Below are 24,734 nucleotides of genomic sequence, written 5' to 3' on the forward strand. Positions count from 1 at the left end.
ATACTTAGTAAATAGTTTGACAGTGTTGAGGGAATTATTTGTTTAGCAGAGTGATGGCATTTGGGAAAAAACTTCTTGTGTTTACTACTCAACTAGATGACATCAAGAGTGCCCAGATGATGTTGCTTATGAGGGGTCCTTGGTGCTTTTTAGTTTGGTTGTTTTCTTCCAGACATCTTGTTACCCAAACTCGATAACATCATCAGTACATAGTTTGGATAATGAAACATCTGCAAGAACACAACCAAGCTCAGAGAGCACCAAGGACCCCTCATTTCAGCCCTGAGCTACAAATATTCTCCTTTATTGATGTTACTTAGTTAGAAATCAAAACATTTGCAAACAAACAACCAAACTCGGAGAGCACCAAGAATTCCACAGAATATAACTTAAACGTGAAGGCAATTTTAAAAACATCTTGGAAGAAGGGAGTGGGAAGCTACCTCAATAGCTTTACAGGAAAACAACATGGACACATCCGTAGCTGGCTCAGTGTAGATGGCACTTTGAATTAGACCTGGAAAGAGACTGTAACCAATGCAAAGCAGAGGTGTGAATTGTTCTATCAGAAACACAAATAGCTGCTCATGCCACCACATATTGAAGCAGCTGAGCTTTCTGGATACTCTTCAAGGGCAAACCCATGTAGAGTACATTGCAGTAGTTAACCCAGAAAATGACCAGGTTATGGAAGATTGTGATAATCTGTATTTCTTGCTGCCTCCAAATTATTTGGATGTTAGCAGCTTAGAACAGGTAGCCCTAACTTTACACTCATTATTTAAAAAGTAAAAAACAAAACAAAACACTTTTCTAGTCCAGATATGGTCTTTATTTTTAGCATATTTTGTAAAAGTGTGGGCATTTTAGGTAGATGGATAGATGAATGGATGGAGGGATGGATAGATAATAGAATTTACAGGTTTTGCAGAGATTTTTACAGGCATTTGGAAAAGGGAAATACTACTAAACAAGCTGTTTTGCATTTCTACTCTAAGAACCATGTGCTCTGTGGGATTTTAACACATCCAAGTAGTCAACTCTTGAAAAATGTGGTTTACGACAGAAATGCTACAAAAAATGTGCTTGTGTATGATGGTCTGCCAGTGAAGTCCAGCAGTAACACATTTTCTTATACATAAAAGCTTTTGAACTTTCAAGAGACCTGTATGAAATAGATTGAAAAGCACTATGGCACCATTAGCAACCAAAGTGCCATGAAATCAATGGAGATTCTCATGCTACATACTTCATGTTGAATCACCTAGTCGCTTCTATTTCTATGTGTCATTATGCTCCTCCTCTCTTTTCTTTCATATTTTATATAATGGCCTTCTTTGTTGCTCAACAATTTTAGGAAACAGCAACGTCTCGACCTTTGCAAAAAATCACAGAGAATAGCTGGCGCAAACTTGATCGACAGTTTGGATGCTACACCACTAACAAAAACCATGAAATATATTAGATGTGTTTGCATGATGTGGTACCGTAGCTCAATCAACCTAATTGCATAATTATGCAAGTGTTGCATAAATCCAGCCCAGGTCCAGTGTGTTATGCAACCCTAGAAAATTGGGTTAATTGAGCAAATCGTATTTAGTTAATGATAAATAAGCGTGTCGAGCAAAACATTTGCCACAAGTATTAAATATTAAAAATGAGAAAAGAATACCACAACTACATTTTGTAATTAAATGTAATATTGAGTCAGATATGCAAATCAGTGTGGATAAATTCTCCATGGTTTCTGATCACTTTTGATTTACTATCAGCATCCAAAAAGACAGAAGTCATGCACTCCTTATGTAGGTAGGTACCAGGGGTGGGTTCTACTTACCTGTACTACTGGTTCACATCACGCTCGAGCACGCTTCTGCGTATGCGCAGATCACCTATGATGACGTCTGGGTCAGTGGGCAGAGCCTCCCGCCGGTTTTACTACCGGTTCTTATGAACTGGTCTGAACCAGGGGCAACCCACCACTGGTAGGTACCATATACAGAACCCAAAATCACAATCAAAAAGCAGAAACTACAGGTAGTGGACCAGTTAAACTACCTTTTGGCAGTATCTTCTCCTGAACAGTGACTACTGATGCAGAAGTTAACTGCAGAATAGCAAAGACAAGTTCTGCTTTTGGTAAATTGGGCTCAACTGTGTGGAAACATCAAGGAATCAGCCCAGGTCTACAGAGCTATGTACAAGACAGCTACACCAATTCCACATTACTTGTCTTTGGAAGATATGAGGCATCAGATGGCAAGACCAAGTACCAGAAACTGAAGTTTTATCTGGAACATGTCTTCCATCAGTCTACACACTAGTGATGGGAGCACAAACCCAATGGGTAGATCCAGTGGTGAAATCCAATTTTTTTTACTACCGGTTCTGTGGGTGTGGCTTGGTGGGTGTGGCTTGGTGGGCGTGACAGGGGAAGGATTCTGCAAAATCCCCATTCCCACCCTACTCTGGGACCAGCCAGAGGTGGTATTTGCCGGTTCTTCGAACTACTCAAAATTTCTGCTACCAGTTTTCCAGAACCTATCAGAACCTGCTGGATTTCACCCCTGGGTAGATCATGTTATTCATATGCTAGAAGAGCAAACGTCCAAGCAGCTCTACTAGAAAATGATTGCATGGAGGAAAGAAAAAAAAAACATTAAAAACACACATTAAAAGCCTCCCTGAAGTTACTTGACCACCTGGGAAACGCTGGCACAAAACCACACTACTTGGTGTGGCCTCATTCACAGAGGCTGTCAAGCTTACACACTGTTGAAGCACAACATAAGTGCAAGCTGCGTAAAATCAGAGCCATTAGTGGAACTATTTGCAGGACCTACACATATCTGTCTAACGTGCAAGAACATTCTGTGCCCAAATTGGCTTAGTCATCTTTAGATACACCACAACTATCCTTACCATGATTATAATGGGAACAAAAAAGGTGTCAAGGTTCATTCATCAACAATGATGGGTGAACAAATGTAATTCTTTGAAGACAGGCCATTTTTCCAAGAGTCCAGTTCCATAGACTGTTGTATTTATAGATCAAGGTGTGATTGCTAAGATTTTAAATATATTCCACATTTAAGAAGGGGCACAACATTTGGTTAAAGCCCCAAATGCCATGCCAGCAGTGCTACAAAACAAAGTCCTTTGAACTTTGCAGCTCCTATGACCATTCTCTTTTCTTCCTCCACCCTCTTAACAACACCCTAGAAGCTCAGGTTTTAGGTTTTAGACAAGAAAGGTGGCTTGAATTGCAAGACAAAGCACTCTTCTGAATGTGGCATGTACCTTTGACCCACTGTTACTCTGAGGCAGTCCATATTTGGTGGTCTTAAATTTAGCATCACATACTCTGGGCTTGTCTGCAGTTCCTATGATTGAAAATTCTCAATGGGGTCTAATGTACAAGGCATGGCCTGTTTACCTTGGGCTCCTTAACTCTCCTTCATTCCCCAGTGTCACAATACAAAGACACTTTTGTCAAGCCAGATTGGACTCTCCTCAAAATCCAGGCATTTTCAGGAAAGACCGTGGAAGTCTGTCTTCTCAGTTTCCATACCCCTTTGCCCTCTGGTTTGCTATTTCAGTTTGATTGGCTGTAGAGATTCCTCCTTTCTTTCTTTCTTTCTTTCTTTCTTTCTTTCTTTCTTTCTTTCTTTCTTTCTTTCTTTCCTTCCTTCCTTCCTTCCTTCCTTCCTTCCTCTTTCTTTCTTTCTTTCTTTCTTTCTTTCTTTCTTTCTTTCTTTCTTTCTTTCTTTCTTTTTCTTCCTTCCTTCCTTTCTTCCTTCCTTCCTTCCTTCTTTTTTCTTTCCTTCTTCCTTCCTTCCTTCCTTCCTTCCTTCCTTCCTCCCTCTTTCTTTCTTTCTTTCTTTCTTTCTTTCCTTCCTTCCTTCCTTCCTTGTTTCTCTTTCTTTCTTTCTTTCTTTCTTTTTCTTTCTTTCTTCCTTTCTTCCTTCCTTCTTTCCTTCCTTTCTTCCTTCCTTCCTTCCTTCCTTCTTCTTTCTTTCTTTCTCTCTTTCCTCTCTCTCTCTCTCTCTCTTTCTCTCTTTCTTTTCAACATAGCATTTTGTTATTATTTTATTTCATTCATTCATTATTTTATTTCCTTATTCTGCTGGTTTGAGAAGCAGGACAAGGCACCGTGTTAGGAATGTCAACCCATTATTATTATATTTTATGCTCATTGCCATAAGTTTAGTAAGAAATTTAATCCCTCCTGGGAGAAAGAAAAAAGAAGCCGGCAAAAATCCCTTTTCATTTATCTTGGCAATATTTAAACTCCTGAAATCTGATATATTACCCGTGAATATGTAATGTGCTAATGTTTTAGAAGAAGGTGGGTTTGCATTAATGAAGATATTTATATATGTGTGGGAATATAAAATCACCCAATGCTGTTAAAACAGCTATTTCAGTGCACTTTGAGTTATTGAAAAAAAAATGATATAATTGGAATATAGAAGTTTAATATCAAAAAAAAAATATTGGGCTTGATGGATAGGGAATGTTAGGAAATGTTTATATAGCTGTATATCTGTTCAAAAATTAAACACAGAAGCAAACAACAATCAAAGCAGAAACTTTTTATCTTTGGAATTGAATCTAAATTTTTTATTTATTTATTTATTTATTAAGAAAATTTATAATGGCCACCCAACTCACTCACAGTGGCTGCAGGAGGCTGATAGAAGTAAAACCCCAAATATGAGACCCAGTGAATCCTTGCCTAATGAAAACAATCAAACAAACTACTTTATGGGCTTTGTATTACCCTGGGGTCTCTATAGGCTTGCTGGCAAAAGCCCATGCCTTTGGTATCAAGGTGAGGGCTAATCTTTTCTCCTCAGGGATGATATTCCACAGGGAGGGAATCACCATATTCAGTAGTTATTCCAAGCTACGCTAGTGTAACTCAAGAGACTTGCTTGTACTGTATGTTTTCAAAAATGTTATTAAAAAATTAAAGATTTCGATGATGTGCTCTGATCTTTGCTATAATCTTTGCAGTGATTTCACTGGGTGTCTGCACTGGGAGTCTTCTAATCCTGTAGTTCTTACACTTGTACTGTATGTGTGTTTGAGCACTGTTTCAACACGGAGAGGTCCTTGGTGCTCTCTGAGCTTGGCTATTTTCTTGCCGAGATTTCATTACCCAAACTAGATACCATCATCAGTGCTAGTCTCCGATTGATTGGCATCTTCTGTGCTGTAGTAGAGGCCTTTCTGTAGAATATTGTGTTCTGCAGTGGATAGTGGACAACTGGACGCGTTGCATTGACCAAGCATTTGGGGTCTCATGCCTCTTTGGTTCTGGCATTCTAGCACAATTGTTGTTACCTAGTTTGGGTAATGAAACTTCTGCAAGAAAACAACCAAGCTTTCAGAGAGCACCAAGGACCCCTGAGCTACAAAATACTCTCCTTCATATGGTGAGTATTGTTTGATTTTTTAAAAAAGTTTCAAATATTGCTGAAACTCAAATTTACTTGAATATCAGTCCTTAAAAGTGAAATAAAAAGGGTATGTTGGCATTGGTTGAATGGATTCAAAAGTTATTTGCTGTGCCATACTTGGTTGATATTTATGTATAATGTTACCTGTAACTAAAAAGTACCCCATATGCAGAATGAATACAGAGAATATTATCAAATAATAATTGTTTCTTTCCCTTAGAGAATACTAACAAATCTAAAATTTGTAAGAATAAATTTAAATACTCATTTAAATAAATAATAATGTTTTGTATTACTTAAATTTTGTCCAATTCCATTAGGAAGCCCAAATAAATAATTCTATATCCACCAAATGTTCAGACAATAGAATAAAAATCCCAAAAAGGGGAACATTTGATACCTACATAAAATAATGCACACATTGTAGCATTGAAAAGGAAATGTTTAGGCTATCAAACCAGTTTTATTGAAATAAAGCTCATTTTAAAAGTACCTTTTCTTTGGCTTTAACATTCCTCTATTCTAGTTCAAAAGGGATTTTCCCCGTAGCATACATATCTTATAGCAAAGTAAGTGAATTTATATATTGTAAATGTTTGAGAATTGGATTCTTGAGTTTTGAAACGAAATGGCTACAGTTAACTGTATTAAAGTGTAGGCTTGAATTTGACAGAAAATAAGAAAAGCGCTTATGACAACCTCTGCAAATGTTTAAATACTTTAGTTGTGAGTATAAGGTATAAATTGAATTATAAGGAGGCAGTCTTGAGCAGCAAAGATCCTAGGGGAAAACTTGGGCTTTTGGGACATAAAAAAAATTCTTACCATAATGAAATTCTGCATTATTTTGATTTAATAGATATTTCTTTAAAGAACATGCAAACTAATTTTAAAACATTCTCGGTAATGTGTGTGTGTGTGTGTGCGTGTTTGTGTGCACGCTCATGTGTGTATGTATGTGTGTGTGTATATATATGTCACTTAATGTGCAAAATTGTTCATAGAAACTATTTAACTTTAATGAAGCATTACTTAAGTGCATAATAAGTACAGTAACAACGTTAATTATGATTTATACAGCAGAGAGCTAATATATTCTGCTAAATTAGGTAACTGTTGGTGGATAGTGTACTTTTTAAAATTAATTAAAGGTCTGATTCTGAAACTCTTTAATTAGAGTTAAGTGCAGTTAGTCCACTAAGTTTTAGAAGGGCTATTTAAATGATAAGAATTGCAAGAAAAACACGGGTGGATGATTTCGGAAATCCATTTCAATATTATTTTATTCATGCTTTTATTTCTAAAGTAGGATGGATGACACCTGCGCTTTTAATCCTTCAAAATACTGTATGAGAGATATTTTGTTGTAGAGATTATTTCAAAGGAGAAGACATTTTGGAGAACTCACAACAACAATATGGCATTTCCATTTTACAGGGGACAGTATGTCCTGATAAAATGAGATGAAACTGGAATGCACTCTTTTGTTGATGTTAACAAATGATGATTAAAAGATAACCTGATTTAGCATAAACTGTGTCTTCAGGCTCTTAAGTGGAATGGCATCTCCATCTCCATCTATTTTTCCCCCCTTTGTTGCTTTTTGTGTAGAAAGAGTAAGAGGGAACTATCTTCTTAAAAGAGAGCTAAGCAAATCTTGAAGTCTGAAGCCAGCACACCTACAACAATACTGAATTTCTTATTTCAGCAGTAGTAAACCAGTTAGAAAAACACCTATAGAAAAGAATGACCATAGCAAAGTCATGATGTTAAATATAAGTATGATTTTAAAACTTCAGGTAGACATTTTCATTTTATTGAGGAAAAGTGAGACCAAACTGAAAAATTGCTGAGAGAGAGAGAGAGAGAGAGAGAGAGGGAAGGAGGGAGAGGGAGGGAGGCAGTGGTGGGTTTCCCCTCGGTTCGCACCGGTTCTATAGAACCGGTAGTAAAACCGGCGGGAGGCCCCGCCCACTGACCCTGACATCACCAAAATGCTTCTGTGCATGCGCAGAAGAGTGTGCACATGCGCGAGCAAAGTGCGCGTGGGCACGGCCCCATTGCAAACTGATAGTAAAGGTAAGTAGAACCCACCCCTGGAGGGAGAGATGGAGGGGGAGAATAAAATATACAAGATGTTTCCATAAGGTGACCAGATTTTAACATTGGTAAAGAGGGACATTGTGGGTGTGGCTTATTTTGTGGGTGTGGCTAGCTGGTCATGTGACTGGGTGGGCGTGGCTAGCTGGTCATGTGACCGGGTGGCCATGGCTATGTGTATAGGGTAAGGTTAACAGATTTTAACATTGGTAAGAGGGACACCATTGTGGGCGTGGCTTATTGTGTGGGCGTGGCTTGGATGCCATGTGACTGGGTGAGTGTGGCTAGCTGGTCATGTGACCGGGTGGCCATGGCTATGTGTATAGGGACTACTCAGAGGGCTGGAAAGTCATTTCTGACAGGTCCTCACACTTTTGACTGGTGCTCACACTTATGACCATCCTCACATTTATGCCCATGCAGCATTCTTAACAACCATGTCACTCATTTCACAACTGCTTCTCTTCACCATGGTGACAAGATAGGGCAAAAACGTAAAATGTGAGGACAGTCGTAAGTTCGAGGACTGGTCAAAAATGCGAGGACCAGTCAAAAATAACTTTTTCAGCCCTCTGAGTAGTCCATATGCAGAAAAGGACTAACCAGAGGGCTGAAAAAAGTAATTTCTGACAGGTCCTCACACTTTTGACTGGTCCTCACACTTATGACCATCCTCACATTTATGCCCGTGCAGCATTCTTAACAACCATGTCACTCATTTCACAACTGCTTCTCTTCACCATGGTGACAAGATAGGGCAAAAACGTAAAATGTGAGGACAGTCGTAAGTTCGAGGACTGGTCAAAAATGCGAGGACCAGTCAAAAATAACTTTTTCAGCCCTCTGAGTAGTCCATATGCATAAAAGGATACACCAAGAGAGGGATGAAGGAAGGGAAGGGAGATTAGAGTAGGAGTGAGGGTAAGAGAGGGAGGAAGAGAGGAGGAGAAGGAGAAAGGAAGAGAAAATAGGGAGGAGAAGAAGAGGGTGGGGGGAAGAGAAAGTAAGAAGGAAAGAAAAGACAGAGGTGGTAGGTTTGAGGAGAAAGATTGCTGTACAATAAAAAAGATGAAAGGGAAGAAAGCCAACTCCAAACAAATATAAAGATATTAAGATAAAGAATGAATTGTTAAACTTTAAAGAATAAGAGAACAAATATAAATAAATAGCAATAATTAGAAACACACATACAAACATACAATGTATTTTCTTTGAACAGAATATTTGGCTGGTTCCCAAATTTTGGTAGAGCCTTGGTAGTACAGTGGTCTAAAGCACCCTGTTATTAAAACCAACTGCCTGCAATTATTGCAGGTTCAAATCTCACCAGGCTCAAGGTTGATTCAGCCTTCCATCTTTCTAAGGTAGGTAAATTGAGGACCCAGTTTGTGGGGGCAATAAGCTGACTTTGTATAAATATACAAAAGTATGAAGGCTATTGCTTAGCGCATTGTAAGCCGCCCTGAGTCTCCAGAGAAGGGCGGCATATAAATAAAAAATAAAAAAAAAATTTTAAACAGTGTTTAGTCATTTCAATTAAATTTACAATTTCTATATTTCCTTTTTGCCATATTTATTCCTCATCTATTTTTTTAAAAAAACAATATTACCCTTCATCCTCATCTCTAATCTTAATCAAATTCAATTTTTCCCTTCTATTCTATATTATACCCCTTCCCATTGTCATCTATTTTTATATCCATCCTCACATTGGTTAATTATGTAATTATGTAATACAGTTGTTTAATACAAATTCAACATTTTAATATAAATCAATTAGTTATATAACTATCTTTTTTGTATATTAATCAATATGAACATGAATATTCCAATTATTTCCATGCAATCCAATTTCTTACAAATCAATTAATTATACTTACCAATAATAATAAACCAAATAATTTCCCCCATATATTCCTCCAAACCACAACTTAACCATTTCTGCTTTCAACACAGTATACAGTTAATAGTATCTCAATTATTACAATTCCCTAGTTAAAAAGAGCTTTTTTTTCTTTTGTGTTTTAAAATCTTGAACTCTCCTCTTTTGCCCTAAATAATTTCCCATTGTTTGCACTTACCTTTTTTGGTGAGGAAAAGGAAAATAAATCTGCTGCCTAATTTTCCAACGTTGCAAGCAAACAGCAAAGCCAACAGCCTGTTTTACTTTCAGTTTCGTTTTGAGCTTGGTTTGCACAAAGAGAAAAAAAAAACTGCTGAGCAATTTAGCAAGAGCAGAGCCCTGCGCAAATCAGCTGAGAGGGGTAGGGCGGCCCTTTGAAGCCCCGGGGCAAGAGTTTAAACAGGTTTTTTCCCTCTAGCCATCAGTGGGGACTCAGGAGGCAGCCGGGACTCAGGAGGCAGAATGAAAAATCGGGACTTTTTTAAAACGCCGCGGGCCGCGGGACAAATTGCTCAAAAGCGGGACTGTCCCGCCAAAAGCGGGACGTCTGGTCACCTTATGTTTCCATATTATAATGAGAGAGATAAAATTGATTTCCAGGGTCCATTTTAATATATAATGCCCTCTTGATCTTCCTTTCAAAGTAGCCTATTGAACTTATCAAAGCAGCCTATTGAACTTGCTGGAAAAGTATAGCACATTTGTTTCTGAGGCAACCATATTGAATTATTAGAGTTTTACAGAATACTGCTGTTGACTTACTGTTCAGTAATGCTTAAATGCTAACCAGGGCAAATGTGGAGATATTGAATATGCATGCAGTTATAAAAGAATAATTCACATTTGGTGTATTGGGGGAAATTGCCTTTGGATGTGCTGGGACATGCTTTATAATGTATGTTTTTATTATAGTTCATTTGGAAACATGATAACATTAGCAGGACTGCTGGGGGACGTTAAGTACAATGATTTCAGTCTTCTCTCCAATATTCATTCATGGCATATGTGTTTCTTTTATTTATTATACACAAACACACACACACACACACACACACACACACACACACCATTCAGAAAATCAAGGTATAGTAGATGTCACTTCTCTTATTTTCTCCACAACAAGCCCTATGACAGCAGAGGAAAGACTGGTCCCAAATCACCCCCTACAGATAGTCCTCAACTTACAACCAAAATTCCCATCCCATCCCATTCGATTCCATCCCATCCCATAGCAAGACAGTTGTTAGATGGGTTTTGTCCCATTTTAAGGCCTTTCTTGTCACAGTTGTTAAGTTGTTAACTTAACTGCAATTGTTAAGTTACTAATATGGTTGTTAAGTGAATTGACTTTCCCTGTCAGGATGTTGCAAAAGGTGATCACATGACTCCAGGGCACCGCAAGCATAATAAGAACATGCCAGTTGCTTAGCGTCCGAATTTTGATCACGTGACCATAGGGTAGGGATGCTGCAACGGTCATAAGGGTGAGAAATGGTCATAAGTTACTTTTTTTCCAGGGCTGCTGTAACTTCCAACAGTCATTAAACAAATGGTTTGTAAGTTGAGGACTCCCTGTGCCTTCTTCTCCAAAGAAAGGGTGGGATAAATATTTTTCATGGGTCTTGTTTAGCACAAGGAATTGAACATTAATGAGTTTCAGCTGCTTTCCAATTTCATCAGTGGATTTCAATAGAGCAGCTTAAGAATCTGTGACAGAAATGTAGGCAGAAGGACTTTAATATGTGAACCTGGAATTGACTTTTGCTTAAGTGGAGCTAGAAAAACAACCACAGTGCAAATGTAACAGCTACATTGGCAAGAATATCTGCTTTATATTTTAACGTTTTTGATACATAAACAACCAAAGGCTATGCAAGAGACTCAGAGGTTATTTTTCAGCAGGAATATTATTGTAATATACTCTTCCAGTGGTGAAATCCAATTTTTTTTACTACTGGTTCTGTGGGCATGGCTTGATGGGCGTGGCTTGGCTTGGTGGGCGTGGCTTGGCTTGGTTTGGCAGGCGTGGCAGGGGAAGGATACTGCAAAATCCTCATTCCCACCCCACTCCAGGGGAAGGATACTGCAAAATCCCCATTCCCTCCCCTCTCCTGTGGGAAGGATATTGCAAAATCTTCATTCCCACCCTACTCTGAGGCCAGCCAGAGGTGGTATTTGCCAGTTCTCTGAACTGCTCAAAATTTCCGCTACCGGTTCTCCAGAACCTGTCAGAATCTGCTGGATTTCACCCTTGTACTCTAAACAAACCCACAGTTGTCCAGCACAAAGGGTGCTTTGATGAGTCCAGAGTTGCTGACCCAGATGCACTTTGAACCAAAAGTATCCCACCTGGGACAGCAGCTTGGCAGTCCCGGATTATGATGCAGCTGCTTTAAGGAGCTGCTGATTGGTGTTGTATGATCATGGAATCAGTGGTGGTATTCAGCCCGTTTTACCCGGTTCGGGAGAACCGGTAGGGGCGACTGTGGGATGCCTCGCCCACCCACGCGGACATCATGACATCCCATTTTTCCATGTTTTTGAGGCTCTACGCATGCGTGGAAGATGGCGCGTGTGAGTTGAGCCCGCACGCACATTTGTGACCCAGTAGGGAAGGTAAGTGAATACCATCCCTGCATTGCATGCATTCTGACGCACCTTTTCTTCCTTTAGAACAAAATTTTCTCTTGCTGATTCCCAGCAACTGGGATTCAAAGACACGTGGCCTCTGCTCTTAGAAACAAGTTGCAGTTGTCTTGACTAAAAGCCATTGATAGCCTTAATTTATCCTGCTTGTTTTAAAATTATAGTGCTGTAGCAAATTTCATGGTGTATACAGTATGCTACCCGTCTTCATTACTGACCTATAGAACTATCTACCTATCCCTGAGTCAGCAGACTATACTTTCATGTAGAATAGAATAGAGCTGGAAGGAACATTGGAGGTCTTCTAGTCCAGCCCCCTGCTCAAGCCGGACAACCTATACCATTTCAGACAATTCTAGTCTCTTCTTAAAATCCTCCAGTGATGGAGTGCCCATGATTTCTGGAGGGAAGCTGTTCCACTGGTTAATTGTCCTCACTGTTAGGAAGTTCCTCCTTAATTCCAGCTTGCTTCTCTCTTCGATTAGTTTCCAAACATTGTTTCTTATCCTTCCCCCTAATGCTTTGGAGAATAATTTGAACCCCTCTTCTTTGTGGCAGCCCCTCAAATACTGCTATCATCTCACCCCCTAATTCTTCTTTTCTTTAGACTAGCTGAAGCCAAAACCTGCAGCCGTTCTTCATATGGTTTAGTCTCGAGGCCTTTGATCATCTTAGTTGCTCTTCTTTGAACTTTTTACAAAGTCTCAACATCTTTTTTGTAGTATGGTGACCAAAATTGGTATATTGGTATATTAGGTATGTAATGGTATCTGGAATGACTTTGGGAGATAGAGAATAGAGATGTAGCCAAGGGAGCAGTTGGATAATAGGTGGCGCAATGGTTAGAGTGCTGTACTGCAACTACTTCAGCTGACTGCTATTTCAGCAGATCAGCGGATTAAATCTCACCGGCTCAAGGTTGACTCAGCCTTCCATCCTTCCGAGGTGGGTAAAATGAGGACCCAGATTGTTGGGGGCAATATGCTATTTAGTATACTGTTGATTGTTGTAAGCCGCCCAGAGTCCTCGAAGAGTGGGCGGCATAGAAATATGATTAATAAAATAAAATAAATAAAATAAATTAGACCACAGTAGGAATGTGAGTGGAGCAAGGACCTGAGAAGAGACCATCCCTAGTTTCTTGGGCTGTAAAGAGGATGGAAGGGGTGAAGAGAAAAGTACCTTTAGACTTGCAAGATTCTGTTGATGTATTAATAAAGTAAAATTAGCTCTTCTGACTGTGCTTCCTGTCTGGTCCACCTTAGTCACTACCTATCACCTGGCTGGGATATGGGATGCGGTGGCTCAGTGGCTAAGACACTCAGCTTGTCGATTGAAAGGTCGGCAGTTCAGCAGTTCGAATCCCTAGTGCCACGTAACGGGGTGAGCTCCCATTACTTGCCCCAGCTTTTGCCAACCTAGCAGTTCGAAAGCACGTAAAAAATGCAAGTAGAAAAATAGGAACCACCTTTGGAAGTGTTCCGTGCGTCTTTGGCTTTTAGTCATGCCGGCCACATGACCACGGAGACGTGTTCGGACAGCACTGGCTCTTCGGCTTTGAAATGGCGATGAGCACCACCCCCTAGAGTCGGGAATGACTAGTACATATATGCGAGAGGAACCTTTACCTTTACCTATCATCTGGCTGATTGTAGGTGATGAAACTTAACAGATTTGACACTCTTGAGGCTGCCCTTGGAAAGTATTGGAATAAGAGGGGCCAAAAAACCTAACATCACTATAATGAAGGACAATTTAAGCCTTGTTTCTCTTATGAGTTGGGGAAGAGATAGAGACAGCATAGAACCGTAGCAGAAAAAAGAGGTTTCTTATACATGTTTTTACCATGATTAATTGAAAGAGGAGATGCACTCTTTGTCAAGATTGGTTTCCCTTTGAACATTTTGAATTTCTTCCTGTTTAACTTTACTAATTCTAAAATTAGAAGAAAAGGATAAAAACAGTTCTCTCTCCACCCATTGCATAATTCTATAAATTTCATGAGTGATTCATATCACTCATTTTCTCTAGATACAGAGTGGGAAACTGGAACTAATGGTTGTTATATCACTTGTAGAGCTAGTTCTGGCTTGAAGGCCACTTGTCAAAATAACCCTAAAAGTTTATGGCACATGAAATAATAACTGACTGGAACATGAATTTTTTTTTAGCATGAATCAAGAATAATTATATGACCTGTGGTTCAAACTGTCACAAGAGCTGCTTGGGAAACCCTCCCGTCTCTAAGACACCAATGTCGTATTTCCCACATGCAGCTGCTGTTCTGCAGACTCATAACAATCAGATTTCTAGCGTGAGCCGGGGACATCCTTCTTCCTTGGAGAAATAGGTTCGAGAAAGTCACATTTATTTTGGCAACTGATAATGCTTCAATTGCAGGCACCAGTGACAGTTTCAAAATATCATTGTCTGATTTCTACCTGTTTGTTTTAAGTTCCTGAGGAAAATAAGTCACCTGATCAGTGAAATGGGCTGCATAAATGAATAAATAATTTTTTAAAAAGGAGTCGTAGAGAATAGACTGCGTGTCTGGGAAATAAGAGTCTGCGACTCTGAATAATCGCTGAATAATTCTGCACAACAAAAGTTGGTGTGTGTGCTATGCTCTTGCTTCCTAATACCCCTTTCTCGTTTAGCTTGTTAGTTTGTTTTTTAAGTTCTGATCTGATAAAATGCCTGCCTTTTTTAAAAAAATGCAATCCTTGCTAATGTACAATTATATAGTAAGTAACAAAGAGATAATTTAACCTTTCTAATAATGGAAGGAAGAGCAAATTTTAGGATACGGCTTGTGGGGTCTCTAATGGAGAGTAACTGAATCAGGCAACTGAACCACATTTTTCAAGGTATTCATAAGATTTTATTCAGATGGGAAAGGGTCAATCACTAAACAGAGGCTGAGATGACTCTGCCCCAGAGGAGGAAGTAGGTGATGGTGAAAAACGTTTTGATCTTCCATGACTTGCTCCAGAAATCAAATACTCGATGTTTTTCCCACCCTCACTTTGCATATAATTGTCCTCGAGTAGCAGCAAAAATGGGCCTCTTGACCTCACAAGAAGAGCTGTTACTCTATATTTAACAACCTTCCAAAAGCATTATGCATTAGTCTACACAGTTTGCAATAGCTCCAATCGCAGGAACTACAATTTAAGACACGCCTGGAGGCAAGCAAAATTGCACAAAATGGCAGCTAATTTATAGAAAAAGAGACCGAGAGAGGAAATATTTGGAAGTCTAGTCCTTGGAGCCATCTGATTCATATTATTGACTCATTTAACCAACAGAGAGTGAGCAGAGACAACTTTTTAAGGAGTTTGGTTTCACACAGATTATTTGCAATTGCAGCCCATTATTTTTATACCAAGACTTCATTAGTCATATCTCCCGTCAAAGCTTCAACCCATGTCAAATGTTTTCAGAAAACACACCAGGACAGGTATGGAACTCATCAGTCTTGGTCAAAGGTCGGCCTCATTAAGGAGTCAAAATGAAAACTTTCAGGGTCTCCGACATATTGCCTAGACTTTCTGCTCCCATTTTTGAAATTCAGGGCCTGTTAAGCACCTTCTGCTCCCCAGACATTCAAACGTGATCAAGATTTCAGCCTGAGCCAATGAATGGGATTCTTAAAACCGGGTGGACTTCATAATAAGGGAATGATTGAAACAACCAGAAACTTGTTTGCTATATCTATAGCACCATTTCCTGAGATTAGACATAACATCTCAAGACAATACAATTAGGACTTCTACGTTTTAAAAAAAAAAAGGTGGGGGGGAAGAAGAAGGTGATGACTGCAGTGGTAAATTAAATACCATAAATAGCAGGGTGCTGGCTAGGTAAACAAGGCAGAATTCGATACACTGAAGATTTCCTTGGCTTGATAGCTGCTTCTTTCTGGGAGGTCAGTATCTTTCAGTGAGATAGGGAAGTTGATGCACAAGGGTTGTTAGCAACTGGTTATCATGCTGTGCTGTGACAGATGTGTTTTAAGGAATGCGGAGGCCCAAAGATAAGGGTAACAAAAACGCCATTCATTGGGGGAGTATATTACATGAGTTTTTCTGCTCCCACTTTCAGGAGCTGGAGCATGAAAGAGGACGATAGAAAACAGCAATACACTTTACTTTACAGAGACATTAGTGGCTTCTTTTTTAAACAGGAGGCTTCTCTTAGCTTTTAAATAGATACATGTGCAGATCACATGGCTATAACTTTCCATATTTCACCAAGGAAAATTAGATCCCCTTATCCTTAACCTATTTTTTTTAATCTCGAAAACCCAGCATGCTAGTTCTTCTATTCTTCTCCCAGTCTGAAAGATCAATTCTGCCTATTATATGCGATGTGCTTATATTGGTAGTATGAGAATTGATTGAAAGCGTCAAGAAAGCACAAGTTTTCCTACTTGAAAAACACAATTGCGCTGCAACAAATTTGATTGGGAAGATAATCTAGGCATATATCTGTCTGTCTTTTGCATATACATTTAACCGCATGGATGTACATTTAGGAGGAATTGGTGTAATTTAAATGTATAAATACATTTTGTCCATGGTAACAAAATTGTGTCTATCCCCTCTCAGTCAACTGTTCAGGTCAGGGGTGAAATGCGAACCAATAATAAAAAAAAAGCTACTGGTTCAGGCAAACCGGTAGTTAAAAAAAGCTACCGGTTCACGCAAACTGGTAGTTAGCTACCGGTTTGGTTGAACTGGTAGTTTAAAAAGCTACTGGTTTGGTTGAACTGGTAGTTTAAAAAGCTCAACCGAACCGGTAGTTAGCTACTGGGTTCTTTTGGCATGTAAGCAGTACATGCCAAAAGGAGGCTTGGGAGGGTAAATAGAAGAGCGAGGTGGGGGGATCAGCTGGGCCGCATGATTTAACTTTGCTAGAAAGCAGGATTTCCTGCTTTCTAGCAAAGCTAAACCGTGCGACACAGCTGATCCCCCCTTCGCTGTTCTACTTAGCTTCCCAAACATCCTTTTGGTGTGTAGTGTGCATGTGTGCAATGTACATTTGGTGCGCAATGTGCATGTGCATGCAGCACACATTTGATGCATACTGCGCATGTGCAGCCAGCGAAGCGGTAGCAAACCGATTCAGATTTCACCACTGGTTCAGGTCCAGGTTCAAGCCCTACTTTCTGCTTTGCCATTCTACAATGTTCCTCTTTAAAATGTTTCAAGGTGAGTTTCCAGAAACTAAAACTCATGGCCAGCCTATTCATTAGAATAACAAAAGAGGCAATACAGTTTAAACTGGCTTCCTTGTTTTAAAGCAACTGAGTTGTAAGCACATTATGTAAGTATACTCCAACTCTTCAATGTGTTGAAAATATTGATCAGTACGTATTTCAACGTTAGTTATAGAAGCTTCTGATAGATATTACAAGAGGCTAAGAACACAGAGGGCCAGGGCAAGATGCCTTGACAATAAGAAAAGCAGTTAATTCTCACTTGGTGCACAAATGACCAGGCTCCCATCATAATATTTTGCACATATTACGTGAAGCCATAGCTCTCTGGAGAAGTTTATAATTCTGGGAAACATGAAAAGAAAGGAGAAAGAAAGCACAACCAGTCCAAGATGGATGGACTCACAATGACAACGGGTGCTACTTTGGAAGATCATTTTGAAGAACATGGTTGCTAAGAATTGATACCAACTTGATGGCATATAATCAATCAGTCAATTAGCTCTTGAAGCCATGAATCTTGGGCTGGACATCCAGCAAATAGAGTGAGGCAACTGCTTCAGACAACAGCTACTAAGGTTTAGGGCTTGTCAATGAAGTAAAGATAGTCGTTGGGGCAGGGGTGAAATTCAAAAATTTTCCCTACCGGTTCTGTGGGCATGGCTTGGTGGGCGAGGCAGGGGAATGATATTGCAAAATCTCCATTCCCACCCTACTCTGGGACCAGCCAGAGGTGGTATTTGCTGGTTCTCCGAACTACTCAAAATTTCTGCTACCGGTTCTCCAGAACCTGTTACAACTTGCTGGATTTCACCCAGGGGTGAGTTGCTACCGGTTTGCCCCGGTTCAGGTGAACCGGTAGCAGTGGCAGTGGGAGGCTCCACCCACTCGCCCAGACATCAAAAATGCTCTGTATATGCGCAGAACCTTCTGTGCTTGCGCAGAAGCACCACATGTTCACGAAGTGAGCATGTGCTCCCACGTGCTCCCAATAGCGAACCGGTAGCACCGGGATTTGAATCCCACTAATGATTTCACCCCTCCGTTGGGGATGTTACTTGGAACCCTGACATTTACCACTGTAATTGAGCCCAGAATTATGATTGCAAGACATGCTGGTTGTTAAGCAGGTCACTGATTTTACAACTGTTTTGGCAGCAGTTGTTAAGCAAATCCCACCCTCATTAAGTAAACACTGTTGTTTAACTGTGGTTGTTAAACAAATGCCCTGGTCATTAAGCAAATGCCACTGTTGTTACGTGAGCCCATTTTAGCTAGGGTTCAGGAACTAAACACTGGATTCTGGCAAAAAAAAGTTGTAAATCTTGGTCATGTGATACTGCAAACGGCTGTAAATGCAGACTGGTTGCTAAGCACCCAAATGCAATCACATGACCATTGGAAGGAGGATATCAGAACTTAAAAATGGATTGTAAGTGGCTCTGGATGAGTTTGTTACAACTTTGAAAGATTGCTAAGGGACCGGTCATAATCTAAGGACTATGAGTATTAGAGGACTGATTTTGGCAGATTCTTTTTTTCCTCTGGTACATGCTATTATAGTCTCAAAGGTGAATAAGATTGGTGCTAGTTTGGTCAGCTTTGGTCCATAAACAGAAATAGATATCATCACTGAACTATGGCTTAGTCTTCTTAGCAAAGCAATCCCGATTGTCCATTCTAATTATATGAAATCTCATATCCCTGGAGAAATAGAAGACAGCAGAGATTATATGTTACAGATCAACCAAATTCAACCCATGACTAACACCATCTAGCCATCCAATCATCAATTTCAACGACAAAAGAACAATTAAAAAAGCCACATCTTGCAAGTGGAAGGTGGCTGAGGTCCTCTTGGAAGGATATGGTGTTAGCCTGCCAACGTCCCCACCACTTCCTTTGTAATTTCATTCTACTGAAAAAAAACTATTGACTGGATTGGAAAAGAATGGCCACAAGCAACTCAGCCACAGCTCTAACTAATCTTTAATTTTGTCTCAGGTGGGATGCTTATGAAGTGGTGCATTAATATTCTTTCTGTAAGAATTTGGAAAATGGATGCAGTAGCAAGAAAAGATTTCATGGATCATTTTATAGACTTAGTAGTGTATAAAAGGCCACTGCTGTGGTGGCGCAGTGGTTAAAATGCAGTACCGTAGGCTACTTCTGTTGACTGCGGGCTGCCTGCAATTTGGCGGTTCAAATCTCACCAGGCTCAAGGTTGACTCAGCCTTCCATCCTTCCAAGGTCGGTTGTTGGGGGCAATATGCTGACTCTGTAAACTGCTTAGAGAGGGCTGTAAAGCACTGTGAAGCAGTATATAAGTATAAGTGCTATTGCTATTGCTATAATAGTTTGTCCCATTTCCAACCTTTCCATTTTTGGGAAAGATTTGTAGCCACAGAGGATGCTAGAGAAAACAGGTTATGTGAATCCTGTTTATGTGAATCTATCCCACTGACTCTCAGCTTTCCCGTGGCCCGTGTGGTGCATCCAGATTGCCTGCCACCCCACCCCCGGCGCCTCTGCCTCCATCTGCTGCTTGGATAGGGGATCAACTCACCTGTGCTGCACAAGCTGTGCAGCCCCAGAGTGCGCTGACCAAGGGACTGGCAGGCTGCAGCTGCTGCCAGATATCATTGGCCCCCGCACGCTTGCTGCCTCTTGTGCATGTGGCAGGGCACCCAGCCGGGCTGATCACTCTGAAATTGTGTTTCCCCAAAAATAAGCTTATTTTGGAGCTCCCCAAAATATAAGACCGGGTCTTATTTTTGGGGAAACATGGTAGGTTTAAGGTTGGGACATAGTATAGAGATAACATTAGTGGCACTTATCAATGAAGTGCCAGGAGATGGGTGGTAATGCATCCATCCTGGCCCTCCTTGATCTCTCAGTGATTTTTTATACCATTAAACACAGTGTCTTTTTGAACTGCTGGCACTAGGAGTGTGAGGTACAGTGTTGTGGGTTGTTCTCTTTTCTCCATAGCATAGTTAATGTTGGATGGAAGAGATGTTGAATCAAAGCCCTTGTCTGTAATTGGTCACAGGCTTAGTACTCTTCCACCTCCTGATTATTATATCTATCTGAGGCTGCTAGGTTATTCAGCAATTTGGGATCAGGTATGGTGAGAATGGAGATGATACCCAGTTATATATCTCAGTTCCATCATTAGCCAAACAATACTTATGAAGTCTTGTCTCAATACCTGGAGGTTGCTGAGATCTGGATAGGGAGGTACAGGTTCATTCTGAACCCTTGCAAAACCACCACAATGGCTGTGGATTCTTGGATTTCCTGTTTCTGGGGAATATCCATTCTTGTGTCTGACTAGGTGGCATTGCTTGAGGAACAAGTCACAGTTAAAACCAGGAAGGTTTTCACACAAATCCAACAATGTGAGACAATTGGACCCATTTGCCTGAGGGGCCCTCCTTAACAATCACTCATGACTTGATCATCAGAAAACCATTGCAACAAAGTCTACGTGAGGTTTTCCTTGAAGACCACTAAGAAGTTGCGGAAATATGAATAGTGATGGGCAGGGTTTTTAATGCCCATGTAATACCTCTATTTTGTGAACTGTTCTAGTTACCAATAATGTTCTGGATACAATTCAAGGTGTTGATTATTACCTATATGGCATAAGATCAGGTCTTGTAGAGACCTGTTTGAGACCTCGTTGCTGCTGGGGGATAGGGTGAGCTCTTGTCCTGTTGGCATTAACAGTTTGAAAGTGGGTGGCCATGAGTAGATAAATGGGTACCACTTCAGTGGGATTCTTAATGGGGACATGAAAGGACCCCCAACTGTGCCTCCCCCAGACAATGATGATGTCACCATTTAATCCTTACAACCTGGAAGAGCGTTGACACTGCTGACACAACTGTAGTAGTGGTAGTCTCTTGTAGTATCTGCCTACCCTGTACCATCAGACAGATAGACCTAGAATTAGATAGCTGGTCTTATCAAGTAAGCATTCTTATCTAGCAGGACCTAGGAAAGGGGCATTCTCTGTTACAATGCTCTATTCCTTCTGGACTAGCATCTCTCTGAAGATTTGCTTGCCTGCCATGCTGTCCTCCTTAAATACATGGGTGTGCCCTCAGGTCTTGTGTTAGTGTGGTCTCTCAAGGCTGATAAATAAATGGGAAGTCGATTACTTTCATTATTCCTTTGGGATTAAGGTTCTTATTATATCTTTATTTTCCCTAATTTTAATTTTGGAGTCCTTTTTGGAACTGAGTTTAGATGTTGAACACGTAAATAAATAAAAGGCACAAGATGGTCAATTGGGCAAGCAGGTTCATGGACTAGTGGTTCACTCAGCTTGGAATGTATGATGTTTAGACACCTTTCACCGAAGATGATGGTGATGAACATTTCTCCTATCTATGCCATCGTCTTCAAAGAGAAGCCCACTTTGCCCCACAGGGTCATGGACTCTGTGCCCTCGCCCTTGCCAGGCTGTTCAGCCACATCAGATAAAGCAGAAACATCCTGATTGTGAATCTGTGATTGATGTCCTTGGCCTAGAACTTCCCTCTTCCCCCATCCAGGAAACAGGAGGGCTGGAGAGATAGCGCTCAGTTTTCTTTCACAGCCCCTGTTTCCTAACTCTAATCACCTTCTGCTGTGGGAAAAGAGATGAGATGTGGCCTTAAAAACAGATCATTGTCCGCCTCCTAGATTAATGCAGAGAAAGCGGTATTGTCTGCTGAATGGATAAACCTTCCTGCCGTCACTCAAAACCTATATTCAACGCTACTTCATTTCTAAGAGGCTTATCTTCTCTGAATAGATCCTTCCAGCTCAAGTAAGAGGCGATGTAATGAAGCGTGTTTTTTTTCTTAAGTGAGAAACCTGCTGGAAAGAAGGGGTGAACTCTGTGCAGCTGTTCGAAAGGCGTTTGCAGACTCTTGAAATACTTGTCATTTATCTGGTCTTGCAGGACATCAAATGAGGGAAGATCAAGTTCAAAATCTGCCTGGGCGGCTTTTGAAGAGCTTCTTCATCTGTTAATTAAATAATGCTTATTAACACGCAGTCTAATGCGGCTCAGCCCTCGCTATGCACGACGGGTTCGGAGATGAAAATAGCGTCATGTTTGGTTCACTTGGTGGCGGTTATTAATCATTAGCTTTTCTCAGATTTTGGAGGTTGAGTTCTGAATTGTAGGCACAGAATTGGGCTTTTTGCTCTTTCTCTTTCTCTCTCTCTCTCTCTCTCTCTCTCTCTCTCTCTCTCTCTCTCTCTCTCTCTCTCTCTCTCTCCCTCCCTCCCTCTCTCTCTCTCTCTCTCTCTCTTTCCAGTGTTAAAATGAATGAATAAACTGGGCAGGTGTTGAGGCTATGAAGCACAAAGTATGAATTGTTGAAATCGTAAGAGAATATGTCACAAAGATGCTTATAATTCATCCAGTAGTTGGCCACAAAATGCCCTTTCATAAAATGTGGACAGACACATTCTGTTACCACATTTTCCCGAATAAATAATGTCCCATTTATTTGGGTTTCTAAGGTTGTTTGAATAAGGAATGGGAAATCAATCTTCTTCCATTCCACATTAGTGCAGCAGAATTTTGCATATTCTTTTTCTATCAATTTTTAGCAGAGATAATATGGAAAATCTGTATTTCTTGTCCCATTGCCAATGATTCCTGATTCTAATGCCAGAATTCAGCCATCAAATATGGCAAATTCATAACAATTACCCAATTGCTTGGATTTAGACTGCAGGAGTGTTAAACTGGTGGCCTGTGGGCTGGATACATCATGCATCCGCCCCACCCCAGCTCCGTGAAGGGGAAAAATCATCGCGATACGTCATATGACAGCAATGTGATGCCACAAGTTTGACACCCGTGAGTTAGAGGAAGCTAGAATCTATAATAAAGAAAAGGTGGTTGATCAGCCAAGACCAGGGATGTGAATTGACTTAGGTTGATCTCTGGTAAGGCTGAGAAAATCTGGCCTAGTCTGAACGAGATCAAGATAGATCCTTTCTGCTTAATTCTCTACCTTGGAAAAGATTTCTAGGTTGACAAGTTTTCACTTTCATTTTTTAACTAAAGTTTGAGAAGGATTTTTCAGCTTAAGATACAAATGGAGGTTGTGATGCTGCACAGACATTACCAATCCCAGAAACAATGGGAAAACTTTATTTTTCAGTGTTATCCTAACCAGTGTTTTAGGAAGTTTAAGAGGGTTGGGCTTCAATTCCCAGAAGTCCTCAGCCACCATGTCTGAGTGGGGAATTCTGGAAGTTAAAGTCCACCCCTCTTAAAATTGCCAAGGTTGAGAAATACTATCTTAAATGTATAGATGTACTTACAAGCCAGAGATTTCTTATTTAATGCAGTTTAACAATAAATTAAACTTCCACCTCTGAATGCTAGCTACATTTCATTCAGATTAGCATTTATCCCACCATGAATCCAGCACATGTCCATTGTGGCAAAATACTTAAATTTGCTTCCAGCAGATTCTGTAACAAAATTCTTTTTAATCCTTCATTTAAAAGCCTGGAGATCTTTTACTAGTCAGTGTAGTAGGCCAATAGTCTGCCTTGGGATGGTCCCAGAAGGCCAGGCTCTTAACATTTATATCAAACGAGGTCAATCCAAGCCAGAGATTTTATGTTGAGTGCCAGAAACTAAGACACATTTGTTACATTCTCAATCATGTCTCTGTTTAATTGTATGACTCCACACCACAGTCCCAGATTGCATGCTAGACTAGTCTGGTCTCAGATCCAAACATTAATGGTAAATCACTTCCAAATCCCTGATAGGAATGCAGTTTGGAAAAGAAAAAAAAAAAGAATTTTAAAAAGTGGGAAAAAAAAAAACCAAATAGAGATTTAACACTTGAATTGACTGATTGAAAGAAAGATAAAAGAAAACATGGTTGGCACAACAATATAAAATAGATTTTAAGAAAGTACCTTTCTTTAGGGAATAGGTGATGGAAAATTGTAATTGAACAACTTGGACATCTGAACTGAATTCATATTTGTCTAGAATGGCCATCTTGATTTGGTAAGAAGGCCTTTTTTTCAACGAGATTGTTTCAGAAGAAGCAGACTAGAGAAGGAGGGGAAAGAATGGACAACCATTCATCAATATTTTATCTTAAGAGGCATCACAATTCTGCATAGTGCTCATAATTATTTCACACCAGATATAAAAATGTCCAACCTCAATAGGTATTAGACTACTACACCCAGAATGTCCACCCACTGTAGCCAAAAGTGTCAGATGGGGAAAGTCAATTGTCATTGGCTCAGGATTACCTGGGACTATTAGGACTAAGTAAAATTTACATCTTGAACAAAAAAGATAAGCTGTTCTGAAAATGCAAATGTAACATGGGATGTTTCAAGTTCAACAGACTTT

This window comes from Pituophis catenifer, unplaced genomic scaffold (assembly GCF_029215685.1).
Source record: "Pituophis catenifer annectens isolate HBS135680 unplaced genomic scaffold, rPitCat1.0.hap2 SCAF_6, whole genome shotgun sequence".
Classification (NCBI taxonomy): Eukaryota; Metazoa; Chordata; class Lepidosauria; order Squamata; family Colubridae; genus Pituophis; species Pituophis catenifer.